The 19,709-nt window shown below is 33.6% G+C and overlaps 1 protein-coding gene across 8 annotated transcripts in view; it reads left to right on the top strand.

The window, feature by feature from the left end:
* Nucleotides 1-19,709, top strand: part of LOC106115487 (putative polypeptide N-acetylgalactosaminyltransferase 9) — a 143,781-nt gene that overhangs the window by 52,941 nt on the left and 71,131 nt on the right. The window contains exon 1 of one of the 8 annotated variants that reach the window (XM_013308891.1): nt 4,510-4,657. The exons of the other annotated variants lie outside the window; for them this stretch is intronic. The gene's annotated coding sequence lies outside the window, so the exon portion shown is untranslated. Of the gene's footprint in view, nt 1-4,509; nt 4,658-19,709 lie in introns of those variants that run through there. 8 annotated transcript variants of the gene reach the window in all.

Consider the following 19,709-nt stretch of genomic DNA (forward strand, 5'->3'; position numbering starts at 1 on the left):
ACGTTTTCTCATCGAAATTTTGTCAGCACTTTCCTTTATTACATACAATAACAACTGTTTAAAAGGCCTACATAATTTCGTTATCTCAGGTTATTTTTAATATAAACCACAATGCTTAAACTTAGTGCATCGTATTGCAAAAAATTGCTCAAAGAAGAAAAAAAATTATGTAGTCTTTTCAGAACCAAGGTTCGCCTAAAATAGATGATTCATGATGTTTATAAATCATTCTACTTTGGATTCTAACTAGCATTTGCTTGCGATCCCGTGCTCGTGGAATAAAAAAAAACTTAGTAAGTAGCTTATGTTCTACCTACGTGCTGTTTACCTACGTTACATTTTTGGAGATACCTTCTTACAAACACCCATCCATTCATCCATCTAAAATTTCACATTGATAATAGCAGTAATAGTATGATTACATTAAACAAAGTCACATCGCGGGGTTTTTACATTCTATTTATGTAGTGGATTACATTTAAATATTTCCTGCGTTTATGATTAGAGTGTTCCGCGAAAACGACATATCATTGACCTAAATAAACTTATGCTTTCCTATGTATTGCTACCGAAGCGTGCTGTTCCAACAACAGTTCACACGCTTTGTCCCATTGCGTTAAAACTAGGCTGCCTATCAATATAGTGCGTTTTCTTTGGCTGTGCAATAAAATCTGCACAATCGGAACGAAATGTAATTGCATCGATAAGCAAAAAAGATACTATAGCGCTTTTTGTAACAACTATAAAAGTATGGTAATAATTTTGACACATATAGAGTTTTATTTTAGACCAGCTGTTGCACGCAACTCAGTCCATACGGAAATTAAAACATCTAATATAGTAGCCTATGTGTTCTTCCAGACTATGTTCTACATGTGGAGCCAAATTTCATCAAAATCTGTTGAGTCGTTCCGAAGATACCTTTATACATCCATCCATACAAACATTCGCATTTATAATATTAATAAGATGTTATGAAACAATAGTAGTCCTAGTTTCATATTTATGTACTAAAATACAATTTATTAAATTTGGAATTACATGAATATTGATTTCAAATTATTTTTGATTGCATCAGTTTCGAAATAATTATGTCATGTTTTTCAGAAGTTAAGTTTTTAAATATAACATTTCACAACGCATTTAGAACTATCTGTTTAGTCGTCAGTACACTAATGAATACATCATTGAAACAAATTGTTTAACAAACATTTAGACTAATACAAAACACTGCGAACAACGCGCTTAGTCGATTCTAATATAGTAACGAATTGATTCACTCAGTATCAAAATGCGTTCAGTTTCATATAATTTCTAAAGGAACATCTCTGTAATATTGTGCTAATATTAACGTTTATCAAAATTAATGGAGTTAAAATTTTCTAGTATTCAAATTAATATGATTTGTATAAGACGAATTAGTTCAGACAGCGAACTGGATTATTAGAACTATGACTTGCAGCTAGGGTCGCCAAACCTAATAGGCGGACAGACCAGTCCGTTTGGCCGTACATTTGGGGAGAAAGACCGGACACTACATTATTGGCGACCGTCAATCGACTCTCGTCCCCTGTGCTCGACAACTCTAGTTTGTGAAATGTTAAAAGCCTAACAAAAGCCGGACAACCCGGACTACTTATGTCCGGATTTATCCGGACCCCTGGCGAAGTTACTTACAAATGTTTAAAATATATTTAATTCAAAATTAAACCCCTAATACTCTGCAGTAACTGAGATGCAAATGATATAAACTGTTGTAATTTGAATGCACCAGTAAACTTGAGCGAAGAAGAAATAATTAGAATCTGCTTTAATAGAGGAGTCATTGCTTTAGAAAAATAAAACTTAATACAAATGTCTTAATGATCTTATTCCCTTGCAGCTTACAGAGTATAATGCGGCACTAGGTGAAATATGGTTGCTGTTAGTGGCTCGGGAAATCACGAGAGATTCGAGCAAAGCTGAGGTGACGTAATGAGACAGCAAACTTGAAAACTCTCATTTAATACGTTAATGTAAACATAAGTATCTACTTAGAGAGATGTTTATTTGTATGAATACATTAGGACTAACATGTAAACACGTGTTATGATGTTAAGGGTAAAACTTGATAATTTGTCCATTGAGATTTTTAGTGGTAACGTCTACTGACATACTTGAGTCGTTAAAAATAATGTTGATGGAGTCAGTATATTTAAGAAAGATCTACTACGCGAATGTTTAGATGGATGGATGGATAGATGTTTGTTAGAAAGAACCTTCAGAACGGCTGAACGGATCTCGCAGAAATTTGCCATAGATGTTAATATGATGATAAATAAATAAATGATAAGGCCACAGCTAGTAATCTATAAAGGAATAATTACAATATTTAAAAAATTAAAAAACAAAAATATGTTTAATGAATTCTATTCCTCTATGTTATATACAAGAGAAATAATATTCAATAAGGTTGAATTTAGAATTGATGATTATATCCGGCAATTAATTGAAATGTACTCCCAATCGATTTTCAAATTAGGCAATGTCATAACTTGGTACGGCAAATATCACAGATGTCTCGGAGCACGTCGTTTTGGGACCAATAATTGAAGTCGTAATGTTTGCAGCCCGGAGCCGGGTCCTTCGTTAAAATATTGACCCTGAGAGGCTATTAGTGCCCCATATCGAACATCGATAAGCCATCTTTAGGACAGTCACGGATATAGTTTGAAGATTATGAGAGTTGTTGCAAATTGCAGAACTTCATTACGATGAAGCTGTCGATTAATTCAGCTAGTCGGTTATTGTAGGGTTCCAAATAAGCTTTGAATGATGTTCAAAATTTATTTATGATTCTTGCTATACCTACCTGCCTTGACAGTTATCTTACATCTTATTAAGTAGTTTATAATTTTTTTTAAGTCTTTTATAAATTGCTGCTAACGGAAAGAATGGGACATAGAACCAAAATGATTCTAATTTGCAGAACTTTTAAAGTAGTCAACCTTAAGCGTCTCCTAAAAAGAATGAATCATTTGAAATAATTGTCTTTTGAATACTTCGCCAGAATTGTGAGTAACAACCGCAAACGTGGAACATTAGCACTAAATAGAACAATATGGAAGTAGGCCGCCTCTAATCTGCAAAAAAAGTTTTTAACTAAGAGACTGCAAGCAATAGAAATATTAATACAATTGTTACTACGCCTGCATATAATTTTACTGCGACCGTTATCTCTACAAGCGTTTAACGCGTTTAATTATCTGTTGAAATTATTGACGCCATTACGATAACAAGTGTAGCAGTGTTGTCGACATTAGAACACGTGTGCAATGTTATTCCTGTTCATAACAGTCATATTATTATAACAAGCTAGTTTGTATGTTGGTTACTCTATAACTACATACTAAAAGAAAGCTACTTGTAACAATTTCATATCAAATCGTTTGATTCAATGCGCTATTAATCGATTACCTTTGCAACACATTTGTGTGGTGCAAATTTTCAAGGATGTTTTTATGTTATTGGATTCTAAAATGTTATCGAGGTATAATATTTAAAGAAAATAGAGGAATTTTGAGAATTCATTTATGGTTGATTGGTAAACTTCCAAATATATCAGAAAGTTAAACGTCTCGGATAAGTTCATAGGTGAAGTTTGTCGAACAACTGAACAGATTCTGTCGTCTAAAGGACCGGCTGTTGTTTATTGTTTTCGTTCGTCTCATCGATCCGCAGCCATTGTCCTCGTGCGTGTTGTCAAAAGATTGTTTGGAAATAATGAGTCACTTCTATTCATCGCGGATCTTCATTCATTGTAGTCGACCTCATTAATTTTCATGTTCCATTACTGAATTGATGCACGCAATAAATTTGTCCAATGTTCCATCTTCTGTTCTAATTGTTTTATCTCTGTTTGTGCGTAATATTCTGTCGTTTGCTTTAATTTGCTCGACGATTGTCCTGATGGCATCTCATTTGAACACCTATTCATGAATTCATCTTTACTATGCGTCGCCAACGCCGTCGCAAGCGGGTCAATCTCACAAGTCACGTAGGTATTTAGTATTGTGTTACATTGATGTCTACAATTGATAAATGGATCGCAAATGCTCTCGCATCCCTACTTTGACCCGATTGTGTCTCTACATTTTGTACGATTGAGAGGCTATTATTTAAGAGAGAGAATGTTTTTCATGGTTTAAGCAGCGCAACTACATGTCAAATATTCTCAAGGACTATGCAAGTAAATAAATCGGTTGAATGAAACGTAAAACGTTCCAATTACTCTTTTATGTCGATATACATATTATCTATTCCTTATCCTTATTTAATTTACATGTTTTGAACGATATCATTTCTAAAAATCTGATGTGTTATCATCACTTTCAATATATCGCATATCTTTTTGATAATAGCATCGATCGACTTGAAGAGTTTATTTTTATACAGTCATTAATTTTGTAAACTGTGTTACAATTAAATTAAATTAATTGTTCATATGATCATAGTGTTGATTAAAACAAATTGAGGCGCGAGTGTTGCTTTACGTATAAAAAAAACGGTATGAACCGTTACGGCCTCGGAATATGTAGAATCTTTGGTTTGACCGAGGCGGGTACCGTTGTAACCGCTCGTGCCGTATTGTTCCTGACACGTGCGACGCCAGAATTAGGTACGCCCCTTTAATCTTCTATAGAAATATTACAAGATTCAAACTTTACGGGTGCTCGTGGACAAACTCCGAGCATGTTTCATGTTTGGATGTAAGTTGGGCTCACACTTTATGAAAGAAAACGTTTCCAGTGTACATTTAACTTAACCTCTCCAAGCATTTCTAATATCATTCATTAATTATGTAATTTTAAACGCTATTTAATTGTTTTATCACTTGTTTGGTGCAACCGATATTTTTTTTCAACACTCAATACGTTATCTTGTAGGGAACGGAAATTTAGACATATCCTTTTATAACAAAAAGATAAATTACTATAGTTGAGTTTGTTATTTTTATCGATATAAATATTTTTACTACTTGTTTATGTTAATTTTGGTTTCTCACATGACAAAACAGAGTGATTCTTGATCGCGACATATGTCGACTTATTGTTGACTCGAGGAACGTATTTTGAATGTGAACGTCTGTTCTGTGAAGTTATGTAGAAAATATAAATACGTATACTTTTGCTTTAGAAATGTATCACATATTTATTGATGTTTCATTTCGCTCGAGGAACTTTTGTTGAACAGAAATACAATTTACATATAACTTTAAGTTATTTATACAAGTTGGAAATATATTCTGTGTGTTAATAGTTGTCAGTTGAGTTATTTTAAATGTAATATTGAACATTGGTTTTACAAATTTACCTATATTAGAAATCTAAACTAGTAATATATTGTTACAATATGAAGACATTGTTTGCTTTATGGAGAACAATCCAAATAAATATTAACTAAAAAAGTTGGTTAAAAGCAAAATAAAATAGATGAGGAAGCGCTATCTGCCTTTAAAACAAGAACCAACGATACGTCGTGTAATAAGATTAGTTCAATAAGGTGTACCATCTTTCGACTCAAGGTGAATGGCGCAAACGTCGTTGTGTCGGGCGCCGGATATGGTAATTTACAATTCTTAGTAGCGCTACATTGTTATGAATAGTATAACAAAAGAGACTCGCGTTTTGTAAAAAAAAATGGATGTATTCGTTAAGTACATTTTCATTCATATGAATTTAGGTATTACGAGCTCTTATCTCGCAGCTAGAGCATTAATAATACTAGCTGTCGCCCGCGACTCCGCACGGAATTAAAAAATAAACTTAATAAGTAGCCTATGTGTATTCCAGACTATGTTCTATATGTAATTATAATTTTTTTAATAAGATATTTTTTTTCCGCTAAAAGTCCTTTAAGATGACGATAAGTTTTGTACAGACTTTGGTCTCGGAAACCCACGAATTGTCATTTCAATTGTTTTACACCTATTGCAAACCTTGTTTTGCCTATCTTTATGAGGTTGTTATATGTTTTTATTAATTAAACTAGTGATAATTTGCTGTCAAGATCAGAGTCTCTGGTATGATATTTGATATTATTTGCCCTAAGTACACTTAGTGTGTGCAGTGTAACGCATCTGAGTGGAATTAATCGTGTTTTGTTACTGGTATTATGAATGGCATCAGTACTCAAAGTAATCCAATGCCTAAGGCTATGCATACAAGGTCGCGCTGTCGACCGCGACGCTAATAAACAAGTCTTGTTATAATTTCGTTCATAACAATTTATTAATATATCGTTTAGCGGGAGTGATGTTTTATTTCATTTTAATAAGACCTTTAATTGATAATAATACCGATTAAGTAGAATTAGGAGAGCGTCGGTGGCTCAGGAGTTTAAGTACTTGACTTGTAGTCTGCGGGTCCTGGGTTCAAATCCCGCCATCATGGGTTCTAAGGAAAACATCGTGATGGAAGCTGCACATATCTAAGAAGAAATTCAAGGATATGTGTGTAGTCAACCAACCCGTCAACTATAGTCACCCCTAACTTAGGTTAGGTTCCGAGCCCCTCGGTGGGGACATATAATGAGCTGATGACGATGAAGTAGAATTAGGATATAAATGGTTAATTTTAAATTTTTTATAATACTAGTAGTCTATCTAAGCGTTTTTTTATCGTTTTTTCGCTAAAATAACAAAATTAATATAATAAACATTTATTAATTACCGCCTCGCATACTTCACATAATTTTACGTTCTAGTAATAATTAAAAAAATGTAAAAGTGAATAATTACTTTTGAAAAGTTATAAAAACGCTTAAGTTAATTTGATATGAAGTTATGCTTAATTTGCTTATAACAAAATCAACCCTAAAATAGTGAAATAAGGATCATTTTTGTTTAGCAATAAAGTTTCGTTCATAAGAGTATTCCATACAAGTGTAGTCTCAACGGAACCGGTACACGCGTTCTCGTGAATGTCAAATTAGTGCTTTTTATTAACTCATTTTTAGTGGAAATTAATTGTTATTCGTAGTGCGTACTTATTTATGAGAGAAGAAGGAATTGCAAGGTCTGGGTTTTTGTTACATTTGGCCTAGATACTAGATATTGATGATTTTCTATGCTATGTTGAAGAATGCAAGACATATTTAGTAATAAAATTACTATAGCATTATTCCAGAAGTAGAAACATAACCGAGCTACCACAATTGTTTGTGTAAGATGCCAAACGGTTGGGTTATCACGAATATTTGCGACCAGCGCCTCCGTGTCATCGTCAAAATTAGTATGAGATGTTAAATATAGGGGGCGCTGCACAAATTTTAATTAAAATGTTGTCAGGACAATACGATGACGATTGTCACAGATATTCGTAGTAGGCCCACTTATTCTTTTGTTAATTTAGAAATAGAAGAAAAAAGAAGAAATTTTACTAATATAATGCCAAAGATTGGATGGATGAATGGATGTTTTCAAAACAGTTGCATGAATCCCGTTTAAATTTGGCATAGATGTAGAACATAGTCTGAAAGAACGCATAGGCGACTTCTTTTTTTTAATTCCCCGCCGACTTCTGCAGTTAAATTTCAAACAATAGTAAAACTAGAGTTAGAAGACTCATCTGGCAACTGTATGATACGTTAAAAGAAGGGTACAATTAAATTCCAAATAACATTAGCTAATGAATCGTATCTTTTCACACGCGCCGCAACCTGCCGCATTAGGAAACCTGTTAAATGTTTGTACCGTTACCGTTTGGATGGCGGACTATGATGTTGCTTTTATTGAATTAGTATTTACGGTCAATGACTGAATGTATCGATTTATTTGTGATAGAAAACATCGGAATGTCGCGCCTTTACTTCGTAAAATCAGTATTGCAATATTGCTATCCTTTTCATTCTCTTAGATTTAGACAAAGATATGTTGTTAACAATTGAATTTCTATAGCTTAAAGTATCACAGTACAAAGTTTCTATCAATAATTGGAAGATAAATATACAAAATAGTTTCTTATAGATATGGAAGTTTTATATTAAGGAAGGAAAAAATAATGTAATAATACGAATGTTTCTGTATACGGATATGTTTTTGCAATGTACGATTGAGTAATCATACAACGAATAGTCGGGATGTTCTGATTGTGGTTGAACTTTGAGTATTAATGACAGGACCAGTCAAGCGTCGCATTCCCCTCTGTTAAATAAAAACGAACAATTCTTGTGTAGATTAATAAAGATTGTCAATTTTAATTCACTTCCCCGTGAAATGTGGCTGAATTTAGTTCTTTTTATAAATCATTTGGTGGCAAACGAGCGAGCGTCCACCTGAAATCGCTGAAATAGCGAAGTGACAGTTGCCCATAGACATACGAAATTGCTTATGCGTTGCCTACATTTAATCGACGGAGGAGAGGATGAACAGAAAGAAAATATTTTCCCTTCCATGCATCCTCTCATCCGGAAAGTCCACTATCACTTCCCATCCTTTCCTTACAAGAAAAAGGGTGGGAAGGGAAAGAAGACTAATTTTGGCCTCCGCGACGCACACTCATCAGATGAAACGCGGAATTGCTTCCACTTCATGCCTGTCTTTTGTGTGGCCGTGCGAAGATGTTAAAGCGGGCTCTACCACTGTTAGTACAGCAGGCTGTTTCCTGGTCCGTTTCTTTATAGTCAAAGTGGTTGAATTATGAATTTACGATAAATACGTTCATTGTGTTACATTGGACCTTTTGTTCGGCAAAATGATTGGCGATGTTACGTAACACATTCTATTGTTCCCCCTGGGTATATGTTGATACAACTTTTGCTTCACTGAATTGAACTCACTTATACGATATAATTATTTGGAAGCAATCGGTCGAACTGTAATCTGATTGTTAAACCAATACATTTAATTCGTGTTACCAAACTTATTAAAGTAACGATTCATTCTCAAATATAGTAAAATACAATTTTAATTTCAAAAAAAATTACGATTAGTTGTAGTTGTTAAAAGTTAAAAATTAAAAAGCAACAAGCAATAATCATTATTTTGAACTTTGCTATTTTGTTAAAATAAAAATAAATATGTTCTAAACATGATTTGTAAGATAGATAAATTAGATGTTTTTAAATTGTTATCTTCTTAAAAGAAAAAAATAAAAAATAAACTTTTTTCTACTGTTGTACAACTTAAGACTAAATTCATATCATAATACTACATATAAATAAAACAAATTTTTCCACTTTTCTTTATATGAATACGTCATTCGTGGCGGTGAATTTTTCCTTTGTTGAAATCCACAATTGAACAAAGCGAGCGCTTTATTCAACAGTCAGCTTCTTTACCTTTGCGGTGACGAATATTAGAATTTCGAGAGTCTCTCGAGATAATATAATCTTGTAATTTAACAAGAGTAAATTATTTAAGGTAATAATTTTTTAAGATACATATCTGATAGATTGCAAACAAGAAATCAGCCACTCGGGAATTTGCCGAAATAGCGAAGCGAGAGCTGCCCGTAGATATCCGCCATAACAGATGTGTTGCCTTCTTTTGACTTAAGAAACGCACAGAAAGATAATATTTCCCCTTCCTTTGCGGTCTCTTCTCCATCAAAATACTTTCGAGAAAGAGGACTTAAAGGCCTCAGGAATCTTGTTAACAGAGAAACGTCAAATTTTACATTTCCATCGAAAAAGTTGTCATTGGCTTTACCTCTAAAAAGCAACCATTGACTAGATTAGCTTTGAATTAGTTGACATTTTTGATATAATTTATCTCTGAAATTCACATTCTTATTTCTTAATCATCTTAAGACGCTTTGTCATGTTCTATAAATGCAAGACAGATAATAAATATTTAAATTAAAAATCTACTCTTTTATGAGTGTTAAAATTAAGAAAATATTAATAGTATCATTTTATAGATACTATAATGAATGGTATTTGTGAATACCTGTTTATTAAGAGTAGGGAAACTTAGTGGGCCATCTCAGTATTATAACGGCGCTTTCTATGACCTTTGACTATGGTGACCGACAGTCAATAGGTCATGATGACGCCGCATTACATTGACAATACTCTTAGACGAAAGCTGTCTACGTCTTTTGTATCACGTCTGTTATGTTCCAATTGTGTGGACATAAAATAGTACATTCTTTGACTTTATGAAGGTGGAATTTGATTCCTTTTTATCTAATCTAGTTAAGACTCACGACAATCGTGTTTATTTTTAAATTAGGTTGTATACGTAACTAGCTGTCGCCCGCAGCTCTGTCCTATGTTTCGTTCTAGACAATGATCTACATCAATGCCAAATTTCAGCGAGATCCTTGCAGCCGTTCTGGAGATACCTTCTTACAAACATCCATGCCCATTTATAATATTTGTAATATTGACGTGCAGCAATTTAGAAGAAATTTCTAGAACAATGTATTCAACGTTCTTTAGTATCAAACTACGAAGACTTTAAAACTGCTGAGAATTTCGAGGTTACTATTTCAAGGTTACGAGTAACTTATGACTTACCGTCTTGTGTATAAATATTGGTATTTTACATGTGGCGTATTAAAGAAACTCGCAGCCTAGTATTTCATGATATAAAAGCCTAAACTAGTTACGTATTTACATATGGGACCTAAACGAGCGTAATATTAGGGTTAACGTGCCTGACACAGCGGAATACGGCGCTATTTACTGTGTTGTTAGTTTTTGACGCCTAACCTACACTTGACCTACATACATGTTCACAAATATTTCTTTTTTGTCACACTTGTGTAATTTTTTTTGATGAGTTTCGGGGAAAGCAATCTTGATACTATTCTCTTGATAGTTGGAGTATAACACTGACATGGAATATATTTTGCGTAAGTTTCGCACATTTGTTCTCTACATTCGTTTGTTTAGTTGGGTACGAAGTAAATATTGCGTGCGACGTCATGTAACTCGAGTCGAGTGTCAAAGTTCCAGTGAAGTATTGTTAACATAACTTACTTCTTACTAATGTTATAAATGCGAATGTTTGGATGGATGGATGTTTGTTTGATGATATCTCGACAACGGTTGTGTGGATTTCGCTGAAATTTGGCATAGATGTATAACATAGTCTGGAAGAACACACAGGGAGGTTATTAAGTTTTTTTTAATACCGCGTGGACGGAGTTGCGGGAGATCGTTTGTAGTTATATAATTTTGTGCAATGTTCGCATATTTATTGTTAAGTGAATTGTTTATATAATTTTAACTATAATATTTTTTCTTTTGCTTTGTTTTATTTGGAAATGTTATACTAATGATAATGTTTTATGTTTCAGGTAATAATAACTTGGTTTTGTTTTTGATGTCAAAGGTAAAAATTAAACTTATTTTTCTTTAGTTGAAGTTAAACAGTCTCCAACATATTGGTCTTAACGTTTGGTAATGATGATGGACTCATCAGGACTGGATTTTCATTCATCATCAGTTCACTATACGTCCCACCGAGAGGCTCGGAGCCTACCCTAAGTTAACGGTGATTAGGCCATATTCAACCACGCTGGCCAAGTGCGGGTTGGGTGTCTTCACACATATCTTTGAATTTTCTTCTCAGATATGTGCAGGTTGCATCACGATGTTTTCCTTCACCGTAAGAACGTCGGATATATGTACATTAGTAAATCGGAAATCGAAAAACACATTGGTACACGGCGGGATCGAACCCAGGAACTGCAGATTGCAAGTCAAGTGCTTGATCCGTGAGCTACCGACGCTCGGACTGGATACTTCAATCTAATAAGCAATGTGCAATTAGATAAGTAAGGAAAAGAAAGAAGCATTTTAAGCCAAATAATTATTACTTCGTCGCTAAAATTGATGAAATTAGTTAATAGCTTTACTGTATCGTGCAAAATCATTCGCTGTTTATGCGAACCAATTAGTTTATAAACGCTAAATAGTTTTGTCGGAGTGAAATTGAAAGCGCTACTCCAGCGCTGTTTCAATAACAGGATTACTGAATATCGGGAACGTTTAAAATTAATAATTAGCATATCTCTTGATTTATTATCGTTGTATATAATATGGGATTGTTCTGCTTTTACATTGAATTAATGCGTTGAAGTTGTTAAGACAGTAGTAGAGCCCGCTTTAACATCTTCGCAGGAATTGTCCCGACTCGCCCGTTGAAATACCACGATCACACAGAAGACAGGCATGAAGTGGAAGCAATTCCGCGTTTCGTCTGATGAGTGTGCGTCTCGGAGGCCTTATTTAAATCTTTATCTCCTCCGTCGATTAAGGGTAGGCAATGCATATGCAATTGCGTATGTCTATGAGCAATGGTCCCTTCGCTATTTCAGCGATTTCAATGTTAAATAATTTTTTTAAGGGAAATTTTTACGTGTAAAAACATGTCATTTCGCTTGTTCCCCTTGATATTTAGAGAAACAAAACATTTGTAATCAGTTGTTTCGGCAGTAGAAACCTTAATAATGTTATGATTAATTTACGTCCGTGTTATTATGTTTTTCTTCATTCATTCATTGTTTCGTGTACACAATTATTTCCCTTCCCCTATTTATTGTACACGGTAGTTTTAAAAACAATTCTCAATACAGCACTCTATCTCAATATTTATGTTATGTTATTTTTCAATCAAGGTCTGTTTATGTAAAAACATTTTTTGAACTTCGCGAATAATAAACTTTTTGTTGTAAGGGACACATAATATAGATTCTTCCTCTTTGTTTGATATTTACTTACTAATATTAGTTATTATTTTTATTAAAGGGATATTGATTTTGATATGCGTCCCTACATTATCTGTTTGCTGAAAATCGTCTGCGTGAACTTGGTAGAAACTTAATTTCAAAATGAATCCCGGACTTTAAGCAGACGTTATCACGGCCATTAAGGTCTAGCTGTTACAAATTACTACGACGATGTCATTCCTGTAATGTCTTCACTCAGACTGATTGTTTTGTTTGAATCTATCTAGATATCTAATAGAGGGCTTCGAATAATCATTGCTAAAGTAACATATCAGTTGGTAGAAGTGGTTTAACATCTTATATTAACAAGGTATAATAAGTAATTATGGAACATACAATCTAGTTAGTGTAGTGTATTGACTTCTGTCTTGGTTGTCTCATGTGCATACTTTCCGTGTCAAACCGAGACAGTCGCATACCGACAGTCGAGTGGAATGGTTGTGTACCACGATAATAGGCCTATCGTGGTATCTAAACAAAATATTATACTAAACCAACAATGCTAATGGAGATATTTAGATTTTTAGATAACAGTTAAAGTTAGGAAGAGAAACACTTTTTAATGTGTTTCAATAGAATAAGCAAGGATACCTACCTTCTGATGACGATGAAAAGATATTATAACTATCAACATTTAAATTATGTGCAAAAGAAATTACCAGTGTACAAGTTTCTAGTACATTAATTTAGCTGCATTTTGTAGATAAAATTATAATCACCAAATGAAAACCCAAAACGAAATGAAACGACTTTCTTCGGTACATTTTATTTGCACTAAAAGAACGAGCATCGTACTCTTAATATGAATTCCGAATCTTATTGGCATAAAAAGAAACAAGACGCTTAACTGAATAATGTAACATTTTACGTCTCCAAGGCGACGGTTAAAGTCTAGGAGATCCGTTTTTATTATTATATCAATATCACTCAAGTAAAGTGAGGTTTTATACGACGTTCTTTATAACGTAGCATAAAACATCACATCAAACGGAATTCAATCGTCCTTTTACCAGCACCGATGACGCTAATGAAATAAATCTGAACGTTTCTTTATTTATTTTATATAGGTATAACGCGTTTGTGCACCCTGTATATGACGGTGTGGGCGAGCTCACTAATTTGCTGTAAAACAAAAAAAGATAACTACTGTTTCATAGCGTAGTACCAAAGTGTCTGGACAAACCCGCAATGGGTTTATGGACACTTTTATTGTCAATTTGTATATTGTTTTTGTTTATATAAATAAATAAAAAAGGTTCGTACTTTTAGCTGTCGCTTGCGACTTCGTCCGCGCGGGATTAAAAAAAAATAGTAACCTGTGTTCTAACAGACTACGTTCTACATCTGTGTCTTATTCATCGATATCCATTGAGCCGTTCTGGAGATACCTTCTATCAAACATCCATCCATAAATGCATACTATTGAATTTGTAATATAGATCAAGAAGCAAGCGTAAAACCATCTCAAAGGCCGGCAACGAACCTGCGGTACTTTTGGTATTGCTGATGTCCATGGGCGTCGATGAACACCTCGGTGTTGCCGCTGCTCGTTTGCTGCCTTCTGTTATTAAAAAAAAAACTATTATAATAAGGAAGATAAGATTTGTTGTTGTCTTTATTCTGTTTAATATTTTCATAGCACACGGAGGTAAAGTGACCATTGCCCATGGATATTGTCAAAATTCAACTGACCTCCATGGGTTGTGCGTACAACGAACAAAATGATTTTCCAAATTTCATGTAAGGTTTTAACCTATTGAAACTTGTTTATGAATCTCCCTCCTCAAATGGTCCAATTAATTATTATTAAAACATGGCGTTCATCAAGTAGTAACTAATTGAAAATTGTTGTTTCAACTCGAATCTAACGTATAAATAAGTATATGTATGAAAAGCTACTAATTAAATTTCGTACATCACGACCGTATGGCAGAATCTAATTAAACCGAGTTTATTACCACTGTTTTGACTTCATCGGAATGTTAGACGTACTCTTGTCGAAATGAGATTCTGTAAGGACGAGTAGAATGAAGGGCGCATTGCATTTAATTGTTGTAAAAAGTAAGATGGTAATTGTTTATTCAATTTCTGTATGTTACTTGATATTATAAATGCGAAAGTTTAGATGGATAGGTGGATGTTTGTTAGAAGGTATCTCCGGAACGGAGCATAACGGAAAGAACACATAGGTCTATTAATTCTTATTAATTTATTTAATTCGCGTGGACGGAGTCGCGGGCAACAACTAGTACAACATATTTTCATGTTTTTTGGTGAAAGCGTTTTGTTTGCTAGAGCCCACAACATGTGTTACCGCATGGGTTTGTTAGATTGTTAAAATATGATAACCTACTGAAAACAGGCGCGTTTAGTCTTTTTTGGCTTTATACAGGTTCTTTTGGTATTTTTTTACAGGATTTTTTTTTTCGTGAAGCAACTTTTCTTATTTCTTGCACGGTAACTTTATGATCATTTGAATTTTGACTCTTCAATGTGTCAATAAAATAAATTGTTGAATCTAAAATTTATTTCTAACACTAGCCTGGATTTATTTGAAGACTAATCTCGTAGTGAAAGGTTTTATGCAACGGCTTGTGTAAGAGTAGAGTCGGCCGTTTGAACCGAAGACGTGTTGGCTCAACGCATGTGTGATGACACTTTCTAAACAAACTGTTTGCCCGCATTACGGTTTATTAAATTTTGTATTGTTTTCTCATATTAAAGTGAAATTTACAATGTTAAATACAAGAAAAAATTCTGTATTTAATATGGTAAGGAGATGAAAAACATTAAATGAGTATATGAGATCTTTAATTTAGTTATTGTTGCTATGATTCGTCAGTTCAAAATATTTTATGTTGAAGTTTCTAAGTATTTAATTTCATCATTGTCTAGTCATTTTAAATTCCAGCAATCGAATTGTTAATTGCATTACCAAATATTTGTCAGCATATAAAAAACGTCGGTGTCATTAGCGTCAATCGCCTAATGGTTAAGGTTTCCGATCACAAGGCCGGGGGTTCGAATCCCGACATTCGACTATTGTCGGGAACCATATCCTAGCGCAAGCATAGAGCTTACTTGGAATGGTAAAAGAAATATTAGTAAATTTATAAATAAAAATCTACTAATATTTTTATTAAAAAAAATTAAAACGTGAACTCTTTATTATAAAAAGATGGCAGCACTTGACGTGCTATTGACTCATTTGTCGTTGCGAATTTCATTCCGCGCCACGTTGTTTAACTTGAACTTGCGATCATGTTGACCTTACATTCTGGCTGCATTGCCGACATTATATTACTTCTACTATAATACTATCTAGTATATTGATGTAATGCGAATTAACTTTGCTAGATCCGTCGTTGTTTACTGAGACCAAACTATGTAAAACATATTGTTATCTCTGTTTTTACAAAGATAATGAAAGGGATGACGATAGTTTTGTTTTATTGGGCGGCTCTATGCCGCCCTCGCGTTCTCCTAACATGTTTGGGTCAGGGACCTGGGGTGCGGGTTTTTCTTTATTTCTTTATTAAAAGGTAAAAACTCTATATACGATGACGATAGTTTACCATTAGTTAGAGCAATAGGTAATGCTTAAAAGTAATTTTAAGCAACACTTGTATAGACAAATAAGAAAGAAGGATCTAAACTCTTGTTGAATATTTATTTGAATTTTATATATTCACTATATTCTGTATTTTGGTTAATAAAGTGTGTATTTTACGCTACATCGCATTGATGAGATCCAGATGAGAAACAAATTACAATTTTATCGAGTACTTTATACAGTTTAAATTACAATGATACTTAAGTCGTTGCGCAAAGGTTAAACTTATTTTTATACTTAAACTATTCGTAACTAGTTATCCAAGTCTCGAAGTTACGAGAGATTGGTCCGTATATTGTCATTGGTCGTGGTATACAAAGGTTTAAAACGTAACTTCATAAAAGTTGATCTAATCTGGATAGATTTGAAATAAACGTAGATTTTTAATAATAACATCGGCTTCTACTAAATTATTTTAATTCAACACGGAAGCAGACACGGTGGACAGCTCGTAATTTTATAAAAACATGTAATGTTTGTGATGTAGAGGCATTTAAAATGTTAATAGAATTATAATATAATGAATAGGTAACAAAATCTGCGCTGTTGATTGCAACATGTTTAATATCGTCAGCAAGAATCCGTAATGCGGCCTCATTGGAGACCGGGGGTCTAGAAGGGGAAAGGTCGCGCTGCGCTAGTATGCCATCTCTGTAAGATACAAATGCGATGACCTTTAGCCATATTCAAATGATTTTACTTCATCTCACACTATTCTATCTTTAGTTGCATTCACAACAGTAAAATTCATGGCCGATATATGCACAATTGATGAATGTGTTTTGTTCTGGATATTGAAATAATTGACTAAATGAGAGCGTCGGTGGCTCAAGGGTCAAGCACTTGACTTGCAATCTGCAGGTCCTGGGTTCGAATCCCGCGACGTACCAATGTGTTTTTCTATTTCCGATTTACATATATACCGACGTTCTTACGGTGAAGGAAAACATCGTGATGCAACCTGCATATATCTGAGAAGAAATTCAATGACATGTGTGAAGTCAACCAACCCGCACTGGGCCAGCGTGGTTGACTATGGCCTAGTTACCCGTGACTTGAGGTAGGCTCCGAGCCCCTCGGTGGAGACGTATAGTAAGCTGATGATGATGACTAAATGATCGATTTGAATACATCTATACATTCAAATCAAACTGCATTTTCCTCGCTTCGGTTTTGTTCGAGTTTCAGTAAAATAAATTAAAAATAATGAACCTCATTATTCGTTGATGAGAGAACTTTCTACTGTTGTAAGAATGTTTATAACCCACCTTGTAAGTTTTGTTTTTCCGGAACGAATGTTCAAAACGCAAAAATGACTTTAAAGACATCTGTGGAACAAACCGAAGTTTACCTATCATATTTTTTTATAATAAAGTATATTAAACGGATCCCGGTATTAAATAAATAGTAAATTAGTGAATCACTGCGGATGTGTGCGCCTGGCATTTAAAGAAAACAATAGACGTAATTGGCAAAAAATAACTCATGTACGAGGTCGTAACGGAGCATCCGTCTGTAGGAACAGCACAATAAAACGTATTAGGAAGGTCGCTGGTGATTGAGTAAGATGCTATTTTCTAATTATATATGTACCATACCGTACTAGGCAATTGATAGGACGTTGCAGATTGCAGATTCGATTATGTATATGCAAAAGAAAGATGGTAAGTAACTGATGGTAAATAATATGCCGGTTGTATATCTTTTTAGTCTCATGAACAAGAAGTGATTTTAAGCTTAAAAATCTTTGTCAGTTATAGTCATAGCTTTGTACAAATTCTTAGAACTCCTGAAAAACTCTTTAAAAGCATATACTCTATCAGAAATCACAAATTTGAACGTAAATGATCCGTTATTACTTTCTTTTGTATCAAAAGACACTAATATTCACTTAATCTTACTAATATTATACATGGGAATATTTGTCTGAAGGTATCTCCAGAACGGCTGAACGGATTGCAATGAAGTTTGGCATACATATAGCGCATAGGCTACTTATTATGTTTTTTTAATTACGCGCGGATGGAATCGCAGGCCACAGCCAGTACAGAAAATAAATTGTTCCGTAAAATTTCATTGATAATTGTTTTGTTAAGTAAAAACGAAGACAAACTCTTATGCTCGGATAAGTCTTGTTCCTAGAATAATATAAATTCGACCAAAATAGCTACAATATTGTTCGTATTAAAAAGTTTGTGTTAGTTTAGAAATAAAGTTTTACGAGTTGCAAGATCTAGTTTTAAAAAGGGGCGATGTTTTTATTCTATTACAAATATAAAATGTGCGCCTGCTAAGTAAATAAATAATAATGACTCATTTGTACATAAGAGCGAAGAAGATAATAAGAAAAAAAAACTATAAATATATAACTAACTAAATATTTTAATTTGTATGATTAATTATTTGACTTATTATTTTTTTTACTTGAATAGTGCAACGTATGTAGAGTTCAGACATGTACTTCACTACAAAAATTTGCACTACTAGACGTTGCCCGCGACTTCATGCGCGAAGAATAAAAAAATAATAATTTGCCTGTGTGTTCTTCCATACTACCTTCTAGATCTATGCTAAATTTCAGCAAGATTCGTTAAGTTCTGCAGATACCTAGTAACAAATCCAATATTAGTTAGATATATATGAAAGAGAAATGGAACATGAAAAATATAAACATTCGCATAACATAAAGAACATAAAAAAAATTCCAGGATAACCTCGAACGTAGGTACAACAATAGGAATGTTCTCGAACAACGAATAGCGATGCGCAGTACAAAAGGAACTTATGCCACCGAATAAAAGCGGTAAATCGGGATCTACACATAACCGTATCATAGCTGCTTCTTGAATATGTAATGAAGTGCATCGAGTGACTCGTTTCCAACGAAACCAGTTTTAATGTTTAATAACGCAATGTATTTATATACGGTTTTAACCCAATAATTTTCCAGAACGTTCCATTTCACGGAATTAATTTTCATAATTATTTTTGATTTGTAATTTGTTCCATGATTTGATTAGTTTTCTGTGTGATTTAAAAATGTTTAGATTAATTAATTAAAATGGCCTTCCGTGTCGTGATTTTATTTTATTTTGTCACTTTTAGACCAAAAGTAATATCAAAAAGGTAATTTTATTATCTGTAATAACATGTTTACACGATGGATAAAACCTCGTTAGATTTTTTGTTTGGTCGTAAGTTCAACCGTACAAAAACGACGTTTTCAAAATCTATGTTAACTTATACATTTCAAGGGACTTTAAAAAATCTTTGTTTAAAAAATATAATAACTAAAAGGCGATTTTAATTTTTCTTATTATAATTTAGTAGATATTTTCAAGAATTAAACCTTGTATCATCTACAGTAGATACACACC

The sequence above is a fragment of the Papilio xuthus genome, unplaced genomic scaffold (genome assembly GCF_000836235.2).
Source record: "Papilio xuthus unplaced genomic scaffold, Pxut_1.1 DF827789.1, whole genome shotgun sequence".
NCBI lineage: Eukaryota > Metazoa > Arthropoda > Insecta > Lepidoptera > Papilionidae > Papilio > Papilio xuthus.